Raw genomic sequence first — 22,328 nt, 5'->3', positions numbered from 1 at the left:
ATGTAATAACATACATTCGTTTTATCACACGTATTAATAATAACAATTATTAATAAATAAACGTTGGAAAATTCAGGGTCGTTACAACACTTGTCAAGTCGTTTAAATGTCCAATTGAGCCAAAAAAATGTAAAGTTTAAACGTTTTCAAGAAGCCGCGAGAAAAGACGTTGAACGAGCTTTCGGTGTTCTTCAAGATCGTTGGGCAATACTAAAACACCCAGCAAGACATTTTAGTATCAATAAAATACGTCGAATCATGTACATTTGTGTTATATTGCACAACATGATCACCGAAGACAACGAGCGCAACATATGCGTCCTCGAAGTGGATTATCTCCGCGTACGAGAAAACATGGACGTACTTGGACAGAGAGAGTTGCGCTCCAAGATAGGGTGGATCGAGAGATGCGAGATAAAAGAGCGCATCATGTCTTTCGCAACAATTTGATCGAACACATTTGGACACTCCCGAATGATTATATTGTTCGAAACAATTAGCGTTATTTATTGTAGTTTTTTATTTATGTATTGTCTTTTATTTTTTAATTATGTAATGTTTTTAATTTTTAATAATGTAATGTTTTTATTTTATTTAATAAAATGTTATTTGTATTTATTTATTGTATTTAAATAATAATTTAAAATTAGTTAAAGTTTGGAATTGAGTGTATGATAGTGAGTATTTAGTGAAAGGAATGTGAAAGGAATGTTAAAGGGTTTGTGCTGATGTGACAGGGAAAATGATAGTGAGAGAATTGAATGACAGTAAGTAGCCTAATATTGGAGTGCCTAAAACATAACATGCTACACTTATCAAGGCCTTTTATGTAAAATATGTAGCATATATATAATAGCTTAAATATAAAATTGGACTCTTCATTGACATTTCATCAAATACCTAATAATGTTTAAAACAATAACCAATAAACCATCTTTTTACCTGTGCAAAATTAGTGGTCAATTCAGACCTAGAAATCCTCTAAAAGTGCTTGTTAACCAACCTCTTTGAATCATATACTCAGGTCTGACAAGACAAACCATAAGAGAAGGATTAAACTCATAGTTGACATTTGCATAACGCGACGTGACCAAACAACATCCCTGTAGCTAAATTCATCAAGGTTAAACTCATATGTGAAAATAAAAGAGGTTCGTTCATATGCGAAACAAAGATGTTGTCATAGATGATGTAACTCATTCATTGTTTTAGCATTCATAACTATGAAATGTACTATTATCATAATACAGAGTAGTTTTTTTGGATTAAGATGGGATACAACAACAAAATTACTAACAGGTATTTGGCGTAAGGGTAGCGAATGTGAATGTTAGGCAATCACCAAACATGTGGTTGAGTTTCTGACACATTGATGACAAAGATGCTTACTTGTAAGGTCTCTAACCTAACTCATAGCAACTCCTATTTAATTAGAACTTGTTACAACCCAAATCTTAGACCCATCCTGCCCCGTTTCCCAACCTACCCGACCCGTTCATGTCGACACCTCTGATACAACATTTTTGAAGTTATATCGTGAAGTACTCAAATGAATAATGTATATTATACTCACAACTCTACTAAAATACAGTCATGAGCTTGAAGGAGTATTTTTAAGGTGAGTTTTACTAACTTGTAGCAAGACAACTGAACTCAAAAATTAATATGAAATCCATACTTGATGACTCCGTTTCCTACAATACAGTAAAGAAAAGTCAATAAGATTAATGTTGGATGATGGAACACCATAATTAACAATTTATGCAAAAGAGGTTTTCTTTGAACTATAGTTAACAATTAATTTCGAAGAGATTATGCAACTAAAAAGATTCAAATGGGCAAAGATAACAATCTTACCACAACAAAGAACCTTAAAACTAAACTCCTTCGGTCAACACTAACTGTCTGACTGCTCTTTCAATTCTGGTCCACCAATCATATTTTTTACAACTAAGGTAGCAAGCAGTGATACAATTGATATCAAAGTGAAAGTCTGGATTAAAGGTAGCATAATTACAATTTTAGTACAAACTTATAACCTTAATTATTATCAGATTTTTACATAAACATATATTATGATACTACAAAATGATAGAAAAATATGGTGAAATAGTTACCTATTTCGACAAGTCACTAATCATCGTTATCCAAGTCAAACAGTTAGTGTTGTTAAAAACATTAAAGCCCTCACCGCACTTTATTCGAACACCAAACAGAATCCAAATAACATCACAAATCGAACCTTGTTTTGTCCACATGTTGTATGTTCTTTAGCTGGGAATATTGCCAATACGTTTTCTCCTCTAGACTCGATTACCTGTATTATAATTAATCAATGAAATGAAATAATTTGATGCAGATGATAATATGGTGAACAATCATGTTATACATCGATAATTAGAAGGACACTTCAACCTACCCATGTTCTGAACCATTAATCAGCATGGCTTCAACCTCTAACATTATTTAGCATATTAATATATAATTCAGTAATACATCTTTCGCACTTCAGCCGTATGCTCTAGCAACGCCTTCACAGTTAAAATGTTCCCAGCCGCTAGATACTGAGAAACAGAAAGATGCTATGAAGTCAAGTCATTCTGCAAACGAAAAAGATAAAGGTTATTATTATTATTATTATTATTGTTGTTATTATTATTATTATTATTATTATTATTATTATTATTATTATTATTATTATTATTATTATTATTATTATTATTATTATTGATCATATACATACTTATGTATATGTATATATTTAGTGCGAAAGGCCATTTAAAGGCGAAAGCACAAGACAACTGAACCGCAGTGTGAATGCGGTGGGATTGCGCAGAACATTTAAGAGTGCGAAGGCTTCTCGCAGTGTTTATGCGGAATGCCTAAGTGCCCGCACAACTTACTTCCGCGTAACTCCTAGACCTATAAATAGGGAGTTTGGCATCTCATTTTAGGTTGTTGATTCTGGAAGGGTTGCCCTAGCCATATTGATTTCTCTCGTGACTTTGCCCGAGACTAAATCATTATTTGATTAAGGTAATTTACGAAGACCGGGACATGGTTGTTGATCGTTTAGCACTTAACGAAATATGACAATAAGGTCCCAAAACCATAATCGACATTCATTATACCCCCTTATTGCACTCAATCCTTGATTAACCGTAATTGGATAAGCTAGGATTGATCAATTGGCGCCATCCGTGGAACACGAATAGAATTGAAATGAGAAATTCGCGTTCGTTTTAATCGAGCTATTCAACTCATTTTTTAATTCTAATCGTGTTGTTTTCTGTCTTATATTGCAGGAATAAGTAATTTGTGCAACAGCAGTTGCGAGCAAAGCGAAATGACGAAGCAACAAAAGCTTTCGTTTACTAAGAAAGTTGTAAATGAGAATTTGAAAGTGCGTAAAGCGCACAAAGCTTGTGTAAGCGAAAGCTCGCCAGCAAAACTGAACAAAGAACAAGATGCGAGAATAATAAGCACAATACATAAGAAAAATGGATTTAAAAAGCGAAAAGCAGTAGAAATGTTTGAAAAATGGAAATTCGCGCCTATTACATTTCCATTTGAACAAAGTCGCGAAATGAAGGACATGCCGTTGGTCATATCGTGTAAAATTGCGAATACAGGGATCACAATCATGAAAATTCATGTTGATACTGTGATGACCCGGAAATTTCCGACCAAATTTAAACTTAATCTTTATATGATTTCGATACGATAAGCAAAGTCTATAATGTTGAGTGTCGAAAATTTTGAAACTATGTTTATATATTCAATTGACCTTCGACTGTTCCCAACGATTCAAGAACAACCGTTTGTAAATAAATATGTAATATATATATATATATATATATATATATATATATATATATATATATATATATATATATATATATATATATATATATAAGAATACTATACATAAGTAATATTATAAATAACAAATATATAAATATTCAATATTCAATATATGTTAATATTAGTAACTAAATTTAATTACAAATTTAAAATATAAAAATTATATTATTAACCTTACTTTTATTATGAATGATAATATTAATATTTATATAAAAACATATAAAATTTGAGATGTACAAGTATCACTATAATATTATTGACATTATTAATTCTATTATTATTAGTTACATCTATTATTAATAAAATTAATATTAAATATTAATGTTTATATAATAATCATTATTATGTTTTTTTATTATAATTAATACACACACACACACACACACACACACACATATATATATATATATATATATATATATATATATACATACATGTTCGATATATAGGATACATGTACAGATAAATGGATATCACGTATACAGAATATATATATATATATATATATATATATATATATATATATATATATATATATATATATATATATATATATATATATATATATATATATATGTATATTATATACATATATACTGTGATATACATATATACAGCCACATTATATCAGTATTTTTATTATTAGATTTTGATCGATTAAATTTTGGGTTATACAAAAACACTGAGTCAATTCCAGATTCATATCACAATCACACTGTTTTGATATTTGTTTTCTTGTCTTTAATCTTATTACAAATCGAATTCAAGTACAGAACTAAAACAAAATTAGTTACAAATCATAATCATCTTTTTATTTTGTTATTATTTTTCCTTCCTGTACTCGTTTGTCTGAGAGTTAAAGTGTCGACATTCATCCCCTCTATATGGCAATCAAATATCTCGAGAGTGAAAGGAACCAATCAATTTTTTTTTACCATCTTTCTCTTTTCTCTTTCTGCGAATGCAAGCATTCATATCTGAGATATTACATAGTACTCTCTATCTATCACTCTCTCTCACTCGTTATTTCATGTTTCAGCTTCTTGTCTTCTGATTGCAGACAAACCCCACGAACCACCATTAATTGCAGCTGAGATTTTCTGTTTCTATTTGGACCAAACAAGGACCGGCAACCACCCTATGATCACCATTAACAAACCCGCTTATGTTTCTATTCCATCAACCCATGACAACCATCTAATCAACTACCACCATTACACCATCAAACCTACTGCTTCTTTTGTATTTTTTACTGTCTTGCTCGATAATCACAAGCTGCTGTCCAGCTTCTGTTTCGTTTCTTTTGGCAGTCGGGGAAAACACCCAAAACCGCCACTCCAAGAACCCACCCTACATATACATATATATATATATATATATATATATATATATATATATATATATATATATATATATATATTTGTTTTGTTCTCTTTTCTCTTCTTCTCCAACTATCACAACCGGTCACCACTACAAAACCGACAACGTTCCTACCACTTAATTGTTTCTGTTTCAGTTTAAGACAAAATGATAAACCCATCGAATATTGCTGCACTTCTGTCTTCGATATCTTTCTCAATCTCCTGCCCAAACACCATACAAACCTTTATCAAATTAACAAGTTGCTTGTGTATCTTAATGAAATGATTAATATTGATAATTGCTACAAATGGGCATGCCTTCTCTTTCTTTAATCTCTTCTTATGGCCGACAACTTGGTTATATAAAAAAGTGGCGTTCCATTTTTTATGTTAAAGCAATATGGATGATGATGGTGACAGGAGAATCCCATGTACAAATTGAAAACTATTAACAAGTAAACCACTTGTTTTATTATATTAGATTATACTCGTTAGATGTTCCCATTTCCTGTTTTAAATAAACAAAAACCATATCCTAAAAGCCAGTGAACTAATTGGGATGTGAGAACATGGACCGAAGTGATATTTTTTTATTTATTTGAGCTGTTATATATTTTTTTTTGTTGCTGGGCTTTTCGCATGATAAGTAACTCCATGGATTAATAGTTGGGTCGTGTTTTTTTTTTTTAAGTTGTTGGGCCGAGTACTAGCTTTCTTGATGGGCCGAGAGGATTGGTTATGATGATGACGATTTAGAAGAAGAAATAGCAGCCGGAGTAATTGAGGTTAAATAGATTTAACATATAAAAAAAAGAAGGAAAGTAACAGTGGAGGAATGGATTGGGAGTGTTTTGGTTAAGCAAGAGGTCGCAGGTTCAATCCTCGGCCATGTCAATTCTTTTTAGAAAAAGAGGAGGGAAAGAAATAGACGAATACGGGGTTAAAAATAAATGATATGGGAGTTTAAGCACAAAAACGAAATGGTCCAATGGTTGGGTATGATGAGGATGAGCAAGAGGTCACGGGTTCGAGTCCAGTTTCGGGCATTTATTTTTACAAGCTAGTTTTAAGGTAGTTTTCATTTTTTTCAAATTTGTTATTGTCATTTTTATTATTGTTATTATTATTATTATTATTATTATTATTATTATTATTATTATTATTATCATTATTATTATTATTATTATTATTATTATGATTATGATTATAATTATTATTGTTATTATTGGTATTATAAGTATTATTATTAGTATTATCATAAACATAAGTATTATAACCATTATTATTATTATTATTAGTCTCATAAGTATTATTAATATATTTATTATTATTAATCTTGTCATTTAAGTATTATTATTATTATTATTATTATGATTATTATTATTGTTATTATAACCCTAGTTACAATTATAATTATTATTATTAATATTGTTATTACTAATGTTATTATCAATATAAGTATTATTATTAAGTAATATGATTATTAATATTACCATTATTAATCTCAAAAACTACCTTTTAAACAGATAAATATTTTGTACATAAAATATATTTGTTACATATACTAAAATTATATTAAAAATTTCACATAACTATATATATCAAACCTATTAATATTCATTATATATAAATACATATAAATAACAAAGTATCGATTTTTAATTATAACATTAAACAATTATGTATATAAATAAGAATATATATTAATATAACTATATAAATATTAACCATTATATATATATATATATATATATATATATATATATATATATATATATATATATATATATATATATATATATATATATATATATAATTAAACATACATAATATATAAATTAAAGATATAATAAATAAATTTGTTCAGTTACGATTATATGTTTTAATATATATATGAATGATATAGGTTCGTGAATCCGAGGCCAACCTTATACTTGTTCAATGACGTCATATGTATTTTTACGACAAAATACAGTATGGTGAGTTTCATTTACCCCTTTTTACTCTTTACATTTTTTGGCTGAGAATACATGCAAATGCTTTATTAAATGTTTTACAATATTTATATGCGTGAGTTTCATTAATCCCTTTTTAAATACTTTTGCAATATATATTTTTGGGACTGAGAATACATGCGCTGCTTTTATAAATGTTTTACGGAATAGACACAAGTAATTGAAACTACATTATATGGTTGAATGATCAAAATCGAATATGCCCATTTTTATTAAGTCTGGTAATCTAAGAATTAGGGAACAGACACCCTAATTGACGCGAAATCTAAAGATAGATCTATCGGGCCCAACAAGCCCCATCCAAAGTACCGGATGCTTTAGTACTTCGAAAATTATATCATGTCCGAAGGAGGATCCCAGAATGATGGGGATATTCTTATATACAAATTGTGAATGTCGGTTACCAGGTGTTCAATCCATATGAATGATATTTTTGTCTCTATGCATGGAACGTATGTTTATGAGAAATGGAAATATGAAATCTTGTGGTCTATTAAAATTATGAAATGATTATTTATGTTAAACTAATGAAATCACCAACCTTTTGGTTGACACTTGAAAGCATGTTTATTCTCAGGTACGAAAGAAATCTTCCGCTGTGCATTTGATCATTTTAAAGATATTGCTTGGAGTCATTCACGACATATTTCAAAAAACGTTGCATTCGAGTCGTTGAGTTTATCAAGATCATTATTAAGTCAATTATAGTTGGATATATTATGAAATTGTATGCATGTCTGTCAACTTTAGATGTAATGAAAGATTGTCATTTCAAAACGAATGCAATATTTGTAAAATGTATCATATAGAGGTCAAGTACCTCGCGATGTAATCAACTGTTGTGAATCGTTTATAATCGATATGGACTTCGACCGGATGGATTAGGACGGGTCCTTTCAGTTGGTATCAGAGCGGTGGTCTTAATGAACCGGGTCTGCATTAGTGTGTCTAACTGATAAGTCGTTAGGATGCATTAGTGAGTCTGGACTTCGACCGTGTCTGCATGTCAAAAGTTTTGCTTATCATTTTTGTCAGAAATCATTTGTCTATCATCCTTAGTAAATTACCTGCTTATTATTCTTAGTCTAGACACATCTTATTGCATTGACTGCATGAATAGTGTATAGACAAAATTCATATCTTAGCGTATCTGCTAATTCATATCTTAGCGTATCTGTTATTGTTATCTTTACCTGACAGTTTCCGTAGATTCCTCCGTAATTTATGAGATTTTAGTATTACATATGCATATGTAAATTATGTATTACATGATACTAATCTACATCCTATAATCTATTTCTTATCGAAAATCCTTCATCTGATCGTGCGAGATGAATCCTTCAACTAGTTCGAGTCCCTTAGATTCCGACAGCTATTCCGATAGTTATCCCGACAGTTATTCCGAATGGATAGTTATCTAAGCTCCGAAAGCCACGTCAGCAGAATGAATCAACCAATCAGTCATCCTCAATTCATCTGATGGATTCGTAGTCGACTTAATCAATGGAGACGCGCAGAAGGCGATCCCTTCCACTAACCGAATTTACCTTTTGGCGAAGAACCTGTTCGTAACACCATTTTCACCCTCATTTCTCGAATATCTCGCCACGACTATATCATAACCCAGATTCTAAACCTTATTCATCCACTCGTTCCGACCGACAATCATCCCGGAGTAATACAAGAAGTCAATGAACTTCGCGCTCTAGTAATCAATTTGGAAAATATGGTGCAAACCGTACCAGCTTCAGCAACATCACCAGCACCAACATCAATACCAGTACCACCAACAACTCAAGTTCACATCATACACCTCAACATCTAATTATGTACCTCGAGCATAATCATCAATCTGCAAATCGTTCTACATCATTTATCTTCGTTCGACATGACGATTATGTAATCTTCAATGTTTTAGAGATTATATATTCTAGTTCTACCGATAAATCAAATGAGATTAATATCATATTAACTCATTAAATCCATGATTGCATCCGAAGAAAATATATATACAAGTATATTTTCATAAAGATTGTAATTAAAAATTCTTTCGTACAAACTGTTAATGGTGAAAATATTTTAACGGGTAGGTAATACCAGAATAATATTTAAATTTCACTTTAATAAGTTACACTGTACATTCGACGAAGCTGATTCAACAGTCATTTACTATCCTACTTACATCCACAGATATATAAATCCGTTCACCACAGAATAACCATTTCCATTTCATATTTGGACTTTGACCTATCAGAATCCAACAAGTGGCATAATGAAGAAAACATTTGACAAAATAAAATTTGTTAGAAACAAACAAATTAACTATGAGGAAATTTGTTAAGAATCCACGCTAACTGTTCCTAGCTAATTGTTCCCAGCTAACTGATTACGCTTTATTTATCGCAATTTACATTCTCGCAATTTTATTTATCGTCATTTAATTTCTGTTATTTACTTTACGCATTTTATTTATTGGCATTTAATTTCTGTATTTATTTTTCGCACTTTAAATATCGGGACACGTATACAAGGTTTTGACATATCATATCGACGCATCTATATATATTATTTGGAATCACCATAGACACTCTATATGCAGTAATGATCGAGTTCTCTATACAGGGTTGAGGTTGATTCTACAATAATATATATACTTTGAGTTGTGATCGAGTCTGAGACGAATACGGGTCACGATACGTATTAATTAATTCGAATATTGTATATTAAACTATATATGTATTATTGAATTGTTAACTATGGACTATCAACTGTGGACTACCAACATTGGACAATTAAAATGAATTAAAATATTGATTATAACATATGAAACTAAACAATTCTGCAAGTTTGCCACTTGATTTCATCTTAAACCTCATTCGTATCTTGACGATTCCAATCTGCGTTCAAACATTTCATAATTCTTGAAAATACCCCAATCGAGAGAATGAACCAACCTCCCTTCACCTACGGAAGAAAAGATCGATGCCGATAGTTAGGCACCTGAAAACTCTAGAAAACTGAGTAAACGTTTAACGCGTAGCTGTGCTAATTCCTTTAGCATTATTATTATCGAAAATAACTTTGCAATCTCTTTCCAAATTAGCCAATTTTGTCACAGCTCCAACAAATCAATTTCGAATTTTGAAAGGACCCATTCATATACATTATAAACGATTCACAATAGTTGATTACATCGCGAGGTATTTGACCTCTATATGATACGTTTTACAAACATTGCATTCGTTTTTAAAATACAAACTTTCTTTACATCTAAAATTGATGGCATGCATACCATTTCATATTACATCCAACTATAATTGACTTAATATTAATCTTGATAAACTCAATGACTCGAATGCAACGTCTTTCAAAGTATGTCATGAATGACTCCAAGTAATATCCTTAAAATGAGCTAATGCACAGCGGAAGATTTCTTTAATACCTGAGAATAAACATGCTTTAAAGTGTCAACCAAAAGGTTGGTGAGTTCATAGGTTTATCATAACAATCATTTCAATATATTAATAGACCACAAGATTTCCGTTTATAAATATATGTACACTCGCAAGTGTATAAAAGTATTCTATAAGTTGTAGGCACCCGGTAACAAGCCTTAACGCTCATGTTTTACCCTCTGAAGTACACCAGATCAGGTGTGTTTATAATAACCTCGAAGTACTAAAGCATCCGATAGTCAGGATGGGGTTTGTCAGGCCCAATAGATCTATCTTTAGAATTCGCGCCTACCGTACATAGACAAGTAGTTTAATGTTACCAAGCTAAGGGTATATTTCTGGTTTAAAACCCACGTAGAATTAGTTTTAGTACTTGTGCCTATTTCGTAAAACATTTATAAAAACAGCGCATGTATTCTCAGTCCCAAAAATATATATAAAAGGGAGCAAATGAAACTCACAATACTGTATTTTATAGTAAAAATACATATGACGTCATTGAACAAGTGCAATGTTGGCCTTGGATTCACGAACGTATCAATATTGAGATTCAATATTGCAGGAAAAGTACGTAGACACAACAGAGATGATAAACACTAGTTTGACTCACGAGCAATACTCCCGAACCATACCCATAACCTCCATAGCTTTAACCCATAATTTCCTTAGCTCTATCCCGCTCGAAAAAAACAATTTTGAAATCACTCGGACAGCACTCTGTCGTAATATTTTATGTATACTGATAATATCTTGAAATAATACGAAGTAAATATATATATGTAAATCGATTGAGAGAGTTTAGAGAAAATATTTTCAAGTTTCTATCAAATAATGAAACCTATTGAATTCTATTTATAATAGATTTTTGAATTATTAAAGTGAATTATTAAAGTATGAATTATTAAATTAAATTATTAAAGTATGAATTATTAAAGTGAATTATTAAAGTATGAATTATTAAAGTGAATTATTAAAGTATGAATTATTAAAGTGAATTATTAAAGTATGAATTATTAAAGTGAATTATTAAAGTATGAATTATTAAAGTTAAAGTAAAGTAAAAGTAAAGTTAAAGTATAGTAAAAGTATAAAACTATATACGTGTAATACGTGTATAAATATATATAATATTAATTTAAATCATTATATATATTTAATAAAATAAAATATAAATATCGTTATATTTATTATACTGGTTAAGTAATGAGTTGTCAAAAGTGATTCTAGATATTTATAAAAGTTATATACGTTTTAATAATAAAGTTCTTTTTAAACTGAAAACATCTTTGTACGTTTGAAAATAGATTAATAGAATATTATGGAAACCAATTCTCCACTAACTTTTGTCTAACTTTCGTAAATGACACTTTTTTTTTATTTATAAATAGCTTTACAAATTATTCTGAATATCATTAAGAGGAATAGATTTTCTCAAATTATAGTGGACCTCTCAACAGAGACTTGTAATCATAATTCAATGTTTCTGATAATTCAATCATTTAATATATATTTTTTTAATTTCGTCGAAAATCATATTGAAACAAATACGTTCGTGTAAAGTATTATACGTTTAATACTTTATTAATATTCTCAAGTTATAATATATATATATATATATATATATATATATATATATATATATATACATATACATATCTATTTATATAACGGTTCGTGAATCGTCGGAATTTGGTCGAGGTTATAATGAATGTATGAACGCAGTTTAAAATTCTTGAGATTTAACTTAACAAACTTTGCTTATCGTATCGGAATAATATAAAGATTAAAGTTTAAATTTGGTCGGAAATTTTCGGGTCGTCACAGTACCTACCCGTTAAAGAAATTTCGTCCCCGAAATTTGATAGAGGTCGTCATGACTAACAATGAGAATGTTATTATAACGATTATAGAGTTTTATCATGTTCAAGAAGAATGGATAAAATAATTTGATTACTCGAAGCGTGTGAGTGAAGTTATCATGAATGAAATAAGATAATAGTGATTCGTCGTATCTTTTGACGTCATCACGATTGATCTCCGAAATGAAAATCTTTGTAATCTATATTGGATTTGATTATTCGGCGATTAAGGAAATTATGATCCTCTTCGAATTAATGCGATAATCCATTTTGATTTCTCTGTCGGATATTTCACTATAAATCTACCTCATTTGTTTTCTTACAACTCACACCTTCTATTCTTTCTCCCTCAACTCATATTTTAAAGTATTTGTCAATATGCTTCATCCAGTACTGATTCTCGATATACTCCTCACTTTCATATCTGTCGTTCTTCTTTTTCATCTGCCTTCGGAAGAATCTATTTACTTCTACTATACTCTCGATTTTATAGTGTTTTTAGTTCTTCCGTGTCTTTATATTGCTATATGCATCGATATATACGGTTTATAATTTTTGGGTGGTTGTTGGGTTTTATATCTTCCCTTATATTTCAAAGCCCCTGCTTTTGTCTTCTATAATCATTGACATCCAAGTTAATGCTCCCTTCTATTTGCTGCGATTTATACTCCAATTTCTATTTTGGAGTTTTGTCCTTTCGTTTCTTCTACTTGCGATTAAGCAACGTTTGTAATGGTCCAGTATTCGTAGATATGAATTTCAGAATGAACATAGTTAATGTTCTAAGAAGGAAATGGTAATGGCACGATCTTGATTTGTTAATTTACCAGAATACCCTGAAAAGACCGAATCATCAAGAAAATATATTCTTGATATTTTTAGAGATTAAATAGAATACAATAGTCGTGTAACATGGAACATGATGACGGCATGGTCTGTGAATCGTCATGTCCCATTAGAAACTCAGCATGACTTACTCTAATATAATCACGTTGATCAAGTGTCATTATATTATACTAACTCATGCTTCAGTTCCCAACACTACTTCAAAACATTCATAATTTAAACTCGAAAGTTTATAGAATATAGAAACTAATAGTTTCTTATATGATGTAACACTGATAGCGCAAAGAGATAAATGACTTCAGATAAGATTAGTTGTGAAAATATCTTTAGAAATATCACGGATATTTATAATGAAAGATATGATAATATCTTAGAATTTCTAATATTGATGGATGATGATGAAGATTTGTCTATAAAGGTTTAGAATAAAGAGTAAGGTATTCGTTAATGACTTTAGCAGGCACTGAATCATTTGGATTCTTTGAAGGTAGATTTAGTCTTTGTAATTTGTCCATAGCCTCCTTCATAGTCTGTTCAATCCGTTTTCCAGTCCCAAACCTTCTCTTTTTCTCAGCTTTACCACCTTACTATTCTTTGTCATCAAACTTTTTACTGTTAAGATCGTTTACAGTTTTTGATGCTTCATCAGTATTTCAAGAAGTAGTTTGCAGTTCAAAATATTTTTCAGAACTTCACATTCAAAGTATGTAAGTCCAGGAGATAGACGTTTTACGTAGACATATAATTGTTGGCGTAGACATGCTGCGAGATTTCAAAATACTGGTTACTGTTTTTCGATGATTCGTATGACAATTCTCATTACAAGATGCGAATGAGTAAATGATGTGATTTCAATAAATATAATGATTTTTCGAAAAGTCAAAGATAATTGAAGTTGTTGGTAAGTTTATTGCTAAGGTGGCGAGATATGAAAGGTCCCCAGTAACGATGACGAAAGGGCAACGTATCTATCGAGGTTATAATAAGACTAGTCCGACTGAAAAGTCGAAGTTGACTTGCTGGAGCTGTGACAAAACTGTCTACTTTGAAAAGGAATTGAAAAGTCATTTTAGCTAATAAATGCCAAAGGGTCTGACACGGATACGCGTCGAACTATGACTTTGGCTTCGAGAGCTTTTTAGGTACATAAATGTGGGTAATATGTGGTTGGATCATCATCTCGATTGTTCATTGTTTGAAGTGTCTTCGAAAACTTCGGAGAGTTTGAACACAGTTTGTAATCGTTAATATACATATGATGTTCTAACACGGTTTTGAAGTCAAAGTATAGCTTTGAAAGATGTAGGAATCTAAGAGTGATGTCTTCTGTTAAATCATGACTTGGATTTTGATTTGTCAAAATCAGAATGCGTAATCAAATTTGGGTGAGAATGGTTGTTTTGATTTCTATACAAGAATGTATATTGTTGTGAGGTTTTGGGAGTATAGTTGATGATTTGCTTAATCAGATTCGAAAAATGTAATATATTAATTGTGAATTTATATATCTCTCGGGTATTACCTACCCGTTAAAAAAAATTTCACAATTAATATTTTGTACAACATAATTTTATTACAGTCTTTATGAAAATATATATGTGCATATTTTCTTTAGATGTAACATAGATTTAATGAGTTAATATTAAATTAAACTCATTTGATTTACGGTTGAAACTAGAACTGAATAATCCCTAAAGACTTTAGAAATTACATAACTTTTACAGAGTATTTATTCAATAAAATTGAAATTATGAATTAATACTTCGCTATTTGTTGGTGTTTGTAACCCTTGCACCATATTCTCTAAAGCCACTACTCGAGCGCGAAGCTCGTTGACTTCTTCTATTACACCGGGGTGATTGTCGGTTCGGACGAGCGGATAAATAAAATCTAGAATTTGATGTAGTATATAATCGTGACGAGATACTCTGAAAATAAGAGAGAAAATGGTGTTTCGGACCGGTTCGCCGGTAAGTGCTTCAGGTTCATCGCCAAGAGGGCAATGTGGTGGATGGAAGGGATCACCTTCTTCTTGTCTCCAATTATTGAGGAGGCTACGAACCTATCCCCAATTCATTCATAATAGATGATGGCTAATTGGTTGATCCATTCCGGTCACACTGCTTTCGGAGCTTGAGTGGGATTCCGTATCGGAATTCGAGGGACTTGAACTAATGACGAATTCCATTTCGTTCGATTGAATAAAGAATTTTTCGATATGAAATGATTTTTCGGCTATCGGGTGGTATTCTAATTACATAGAATATCTATATATATAGCGCAAAAGATTTCGTAGATTACGGAGGAAATTACGGGATATGTCAGGCAAAGTTTACAGTAACAGATACGCTAAGATATGGATTAGCAGATACGCTAAGATATGAATTTTGTCTATACACTATTCATGCAATCAATGCAGTAAGACGTGTCTAGACTAAGAATGATAAGCAGGCAATTTCCGACAAAAATGATAAGTAAAACTTTTGACATGCAGACACGGTCGAAGTCCAGGCTCATTAATGCATCCTAACGACTATCAGTTAGACACACTAATGCAGACCTGGTTCGCTAAGACCACCGCTCTGATACCAACTGAAAGGACCCGTTCATATACATTATAAACGATTCACAATAGTTGATTTCATCGCGAGGTATTTGACCTCTATATGATACATTTTACAAACATTGCATTCGTTTTTAAAAGACAAACTTTCTTTACAACAAAAGTTGACGGCATGCACACCATTTCATAATACATCCAACTATAATTGACATAATAATAATCTTGATGAACTCAATGACTCGAATGCAACGTCTTTCAAAATATACCATGAATGACTCCAAGTAATATCCTTAAAATGAGCTAATGCACAGCGGAAGATTTCTTTAATACCTGAGAATAAACATGCTTTAAAGTGTCAACCAAAAGGTTGGTGAGTTCATAGGTTTATCATAACAATCATTTCAATATATTAATAGACTACAAGATTTCCGTTTATAAATATATGTACACTCGCAAGTGTATAAAAGTATTCTATAAGTTGTAGGCACCTGGTAACAAGCCTTAACGTTCATGTTTTACCCTCTGAAGTACACCAGATCAGGTGTGTTTAAAATAACCTCGAAGTACTAAAGCATCCCATAGTCAGGATAGGGTTTGTCAGGCCCAATAGATCTATCTTTAGGATTCGCGCCTACCGTACATAGACAAGTAGTTTAATGTTACCAAGCTAAGGGTATATTTCTGGTTTAAACCCACGTAGAATTAGTTTTAGTACTTGTGCCTATTTCGTAAAACATTTATAAAAAATAGCGCATGTATTCTCAGTCCCAAAAATATATATAAAAGGGAGCAAATGAAACTCACCATACTGTATTTCGTAGTAAAAATACATATAACGTCATTTAACAAGTGCAAGGTTGGCCTCGGATTCACGAACCTATATTAATTATATATATTTATATGTTGGTCAATATTGGTCTAACAATTTTTGGTCAAGTCATAGTGTACCACAATCCTAATGCTCGAGACTAATATGCAAAAGTCAACAAAAGTCAACGTGACCCAAAATGACTTCTAAAATTTATACGTGTTTATTATATAACTTAACTATAGTCGTTTTATATGTTTAAATATATTTATTAGATTTTATAATAATAAAAGTCATTTATTAATAAAAATTTATATTAACGTTTATATATGATAAAATATACTTTTATATATCTTAAGTAGTAAAATTTATAAAGTTCACTTAATATCTTAAAACTATAGTGGTAAGTATTATTAATGTAATTATATTACGCGTGGTGAAAAATATCTTTGTATCCCCTATTTATTTGATAAAATAATATTGATCATAATAATAATAAGTAAAAGTTGTATTATTTTATAATAATAATTATTATTATTCTATAAAAAAATAACAATATTTATATTTACTAAAAATGTTATTATGATAAAATGATAATACTAACATAATAGTAATAATGATATTTTATAATAACAATGATATTTCTATTAAAATAAAAACGACGATAGTAATAATAAACATTTTAACAATAATATTAAAATTCAGTTGACTATAACTTCAAATCCGTTCATCGAAACCATTCGATATCTAAATGAAAAGTTCTTAATTTTTTGCTAGTTTTCCAATGACATGCATATCATATACCCTATCTCAGTAGCATATGTATCTAATTCAGGATTCAACAAACCTATCTAAGGACAAAATCGAATGTACAAGCATGCATAATCCTATATACTCGAGCACTAATCAGGGATACACTATTGATATATAAAAGTTAAGTTATGAGTGCTCACGTATCAATATTGAGATTCAATATTGCAGGAAAGTACGTAGACACAACGGAGATAATAAACACTAGATTGACCTCACGAGCATACCCATGAACCATACCCATCACCTCCATAGCTATAACCCATAATTTCCTTAGCTTCGACTCATTCAAAAAACTATTTTGAAATCACTCGGACATCACTCCATCGTAATATTTTATGTATACTAATAATATCTTGAAATAATATAGAGCAAATATGTATATATATGTAAATCGATTGAGAGAGTTTAGAGAAATATATTTTCAAGTTTCTATGAAATAATGAAACCTATTGAATTCTATTTATAATAGATTTTTGAATTATTAAAGTGAATTATTAAAGTATGAATTATTAAAGTGAATTATTAAAGTATAAATTATTAAAGTGAATTATTAAAGTATGAATTATTAAAGTGAATTATTAAAGTATGAATTATTAAAGTGAATTATTAAAGTATGAATTATTAAAGTGAATTATTAAAGTTAAAGTAAAGTAAAAGTAAAGTAAGGGTAAAGTTAAAGTATAGTAAAAGTATAAAAACTATGTATGTATAATACGTGTATAAATATATATAATATTAATTTAAATCGTTATATATATTTAATGAAATAAAATATAAATATCGTTATATTTATTATACTGGTTAAGTAATGAGTTGTCAAAAGTGATTCTAGATATTTATAAAAGTTATATACGTTTTAATAATAAAGTTCTTTTTAAACTGAAAACGTTTTTGTACGTTTGAAAATAGATTAATAGAATATTATGGAAACCAATTCTCCACTAGCTTTTGTCTAACTTTCGTAAATGACACTTTTTATTTTTATTTATAAATAGCTTTACAAATTATTCCGAATATCGTTAAGAGGAATAGATTTCTCAAATCATAGTGGACCTTTCAACAGAGACTTGTAATCATAATTCAGTGTTTCTGATAATTCAATCATTTAATATATTTTTTTTAATTTCGTCGATAATCATATTGAAACAAATACGTTCATATAAAGCATTATACTTTTAAATACTTTGTTGACATTTTCAATTTATAGCATATACACATATACATACATATTCATATATGTTCATTTAATGGTTCGTGAATCATTGGAATTTGGTCGAGGTTTAAATGAATGTATAAACATAGTTTAAAATCCTTGAGATTTAACTTAACAAACATTGCTTATCGTGTCAGAATAATATAAAGATAAAGTTTAAATTTAGTCGGAAATTTCTGGGTCGTCACGTATACAGAATATATATATATATATATATATATATATATATATATATATATATATATATATATATATATATATATATATATATATATATATATATATATATATATATATATTATATACATATATACTGCGATATACATATATACAGCCACATTATATCAGTATTTTTATTATTAGATTTTGATCGATTAAATTTTGGGTTATACAAAAACACTGAGTCAATTCCAGATTCATATCACAATCACACTCTTTTGATATTTGTTTTCTTGTCTTTAATCTTATTACAAATCGAATTCAAGTACAGAACCAAAACAAAATTAGTTACAAATCATAATCATCTTTTTATTTTGTTATTATTTTTCCTTCCTGTACTCGTTTGTCTGAGAGTTAAAGTGTCGACATTCATCCCCTCTATATGGCAATCAAATATCTCGAGAGTGAAAGGAACCAATCAATTTTTTTTTCACCATCTTTCTCTTTTCTCTTTCTGCGAATGCAAGCATTCATATCTGAGATATTACATAGTACTCTCTATCTATCACTCTCGCTCACCTATTATTTCATGTTTCAGCTTCTTGTCTTCTGATCGCAGACAAACCCCACGAACCACCATTAATTGCAGCTGAGATTTTCTGTTTCTATTTGGACCAAACAAGGACCGGTAACCACCCTATGATCACCATTAACAAACCCGCTTATGTTTCTATTCCATCAACCCATGACAACCATCTAATCAACTACCACCATTACACCATCAAACCTACTGCTTCTTTTGTATTTTTTACTGTCTTGCTCGATAATCACAAGCTGCTGTCCAGCTTCTGTTTCGTTTCTTTTGGCAGTCGGGGAAAACACCCAAAACCGCCACTCCAAGAACCCACCCTATATATATATATATATATATATATATATATATATATATATATATATATATATATATATATATATATATATATATATATATATATATATATATATATATATATATATATTTGTTTTGTTCTCTTTTCTCTTCTTCTCCAACTATCACAACCGGTCACCACTACAAAACCCACAACGTTCCTACCACTTAATTGTTTCTATTTCAGTTTAAGACAAAACGATAAACCCATCGAATGTTGCTGCACTTCTGTCTTCGATATCTTTCTCAATCTCCTGACCAAACACCACACAAACCTTTATCAAATTAACAAGTTGCTTGTGTATCATAATGAAATGATTAATATTGATAATTGCTACAACTGGGCATGCCTTTTCTTTCTTTAATCTCTTCTTATGGCCGACAACTTGGTTATATAAAAAAGTGGCGTTCCATTTTTTTATGTTAAAGTAATATGGATGATGATGGTGACAGGAGAATCCCATGTACAAATTGAAAACTATTAACAAGTAAACCACTTGTTTTATTATATTAGATTATACTCGATAGATGTTCCCATTTCCTGTTTTAAATAAACAAAAACCATATCCTAAAAGCCAGTGAACTAATTGGGATGTGAGAACATGGACCGAAGTGATATTTTTTTTTATTTGAGCTGTTATATATATATATATATATATATATATATATATATATATATATATATATATATATATATATATATATATATATATATATATATATATATATATATATATTTTTTTTTTTTTTTTTTTTTTGCTGGGCTTTTTGCATGATAAGTAACTCCATGGCTTAATAGTTGGGTCGTGTTTTTTTTTTAAGTTGTTGGGCCGAGTACTAGCTTTCTTGATGGGCCGAGAGGATTGGTTATGATGATGACGATTTAGAAGAAGAAATAGCAGCCGGAGTAATTGAGGTTAAATAGATTTAACATATAAAAAAAACAGGAAAGTAACAGTGGAGGAATGGATTGAGAGTGTTTTGGTTAAGCAAGAGGTCGCAGGTTCAATCCTCGGCCATGTCAATTCTTTTTAGAAAAAGAGGAGGGAAAGAAATAGACGAATACGGGGTTAAAAATAAATGATATGGGAGTTTAAGCACAAAAACGAAATGGTCCAATGGTTGGGTATGATGAGGATGAGCAAGAGGTCACGGGTTCGAGTCCCGGTTCGGGCATTTATTTTTACAAGCTAGTTTTAAGGTAGTTTTCATTTTTTTCAAATTTGTTATTATCATTTTTATTATTATTATTATTATTATTATTATTATTATTATTATTATTATTATTATTATTATTATTATTATTATTATTATTATTATTGTTATTGTTATTATTATTATTATTATTATTATTATTATTATTATTATTATTATTATTATTATTATTATTATTATTATTATTATTATTATTATTATTATTATTATTATTATTATGATTATGATTATGATTACAATTATTATTGTTATTATTGGTATTATAAGTATTATTATTAGTATTATCATAAACATAAGTATTATAACCATTATTATTATTAGTAGTCTCATAAGTATTATTAATATATTTATTATTATTAATCTTGTCATTTAAGTATTATTATTATTATTATTATGATTATTATTATTGTTATTATAACCCTAGTTACAATTATAATTATTATTATTAATATTGTTATTACTAATGTTATTATCAATATAAGTATTATTATTAAGTAATATGATTATTAATATTACCATTATTAATCTCAAAAACTATCTTTTAAACAGATAAATATTTTGTACATAAAATATATTTGTTACATATACTAAAATTATATTAAAAATTTCACATAACTATATATATCAGACCTATTAATATTCATTATATATAAATACATATAAATAACAAAGTATCGATTTTTAATTATAACATTAAACAATTATGTATATAAATAAGAATATATTAATATAACTATATAAATATTAACCATTATGAATATATATATATATATATATATATATATATATATATATATATATATATATATATATATATATATATATATATATATATATATATATATATATAAATTAAACATACATAATATATAAATTAAAGATATAATAAATAAATTTGTTCAGTTACGATTATATGTTTTAATATATATATGAATGATATAGGTTCGTGAATCCGAGGCCAACCTTATACTTGTTCAATGACGTCATATGTATTTTTACTACAAAATACAGTATGGTGAGTTTCATTTACCCCTTTTTACTCTTTACATTTTTGGACTGAGAATACATGCAAATGCTTTATTAAATGTTTTACAATATTTATATGCGTGAGTTTCATTAATCCCTTTTTAAATACTTTTGCAATATATATTTTTGGGACTGAGAATACATGCGCTGCTTTTATAACTGTTTTACGGAATAGACACAAGTAATTGAAACTACATTATATG

The 22,328-nt window shown here is 29.1% G+C and overlaps 1 long non-coding RNA gene across 1 annotated transcript; it reads right to left on the bottom strand.

Annotated features, from left to right (window-relative positions):
* Window positions 1-1,185: 1,185 nt before the first annotated feature.
* Window positions 1,186-2,577, bottom strand: LOC139856031 (uncharacterized). Its single transcript, XR_011761641.1, has 4 exons — window positions 2,420-2,577; window positions 2,118-2,317; window positions 1,858-1,993; window positions 1,186-1,694 (listed from the first exon to the last, which is right to left on the bottom strand). It is a non-coding gene; the product is annotated as an uncharacterized lncRNA (long non-coding RNA).
* Window positions 2,578-22,328: the final 19,751 nt, after the last annotated feature.

This window comes from Rutidosis leptorrhynchoides, chromosome 6 (assembly GCF_046630445.1).
Source record: "Rutidosis leptorrhynchoides isolate AG116_Rl617_1_P2 chromosome 6, CSIRO_AGI_Rlap_v1, whole genome shotgun sequence".
In the NCBI taxonomy this organism is placed as follows: Eukaryota; Viridiplantae; Streptophyta; class Magnoliopsida; order Asterales; family Asteraceae; genus Rutidosis; species Rutidosis leptorrhynchoides.
Note: the sequence above shows the minus strand (reverse complement) of the source record. Positions and strands in the feature narration are given on the sequence as shown.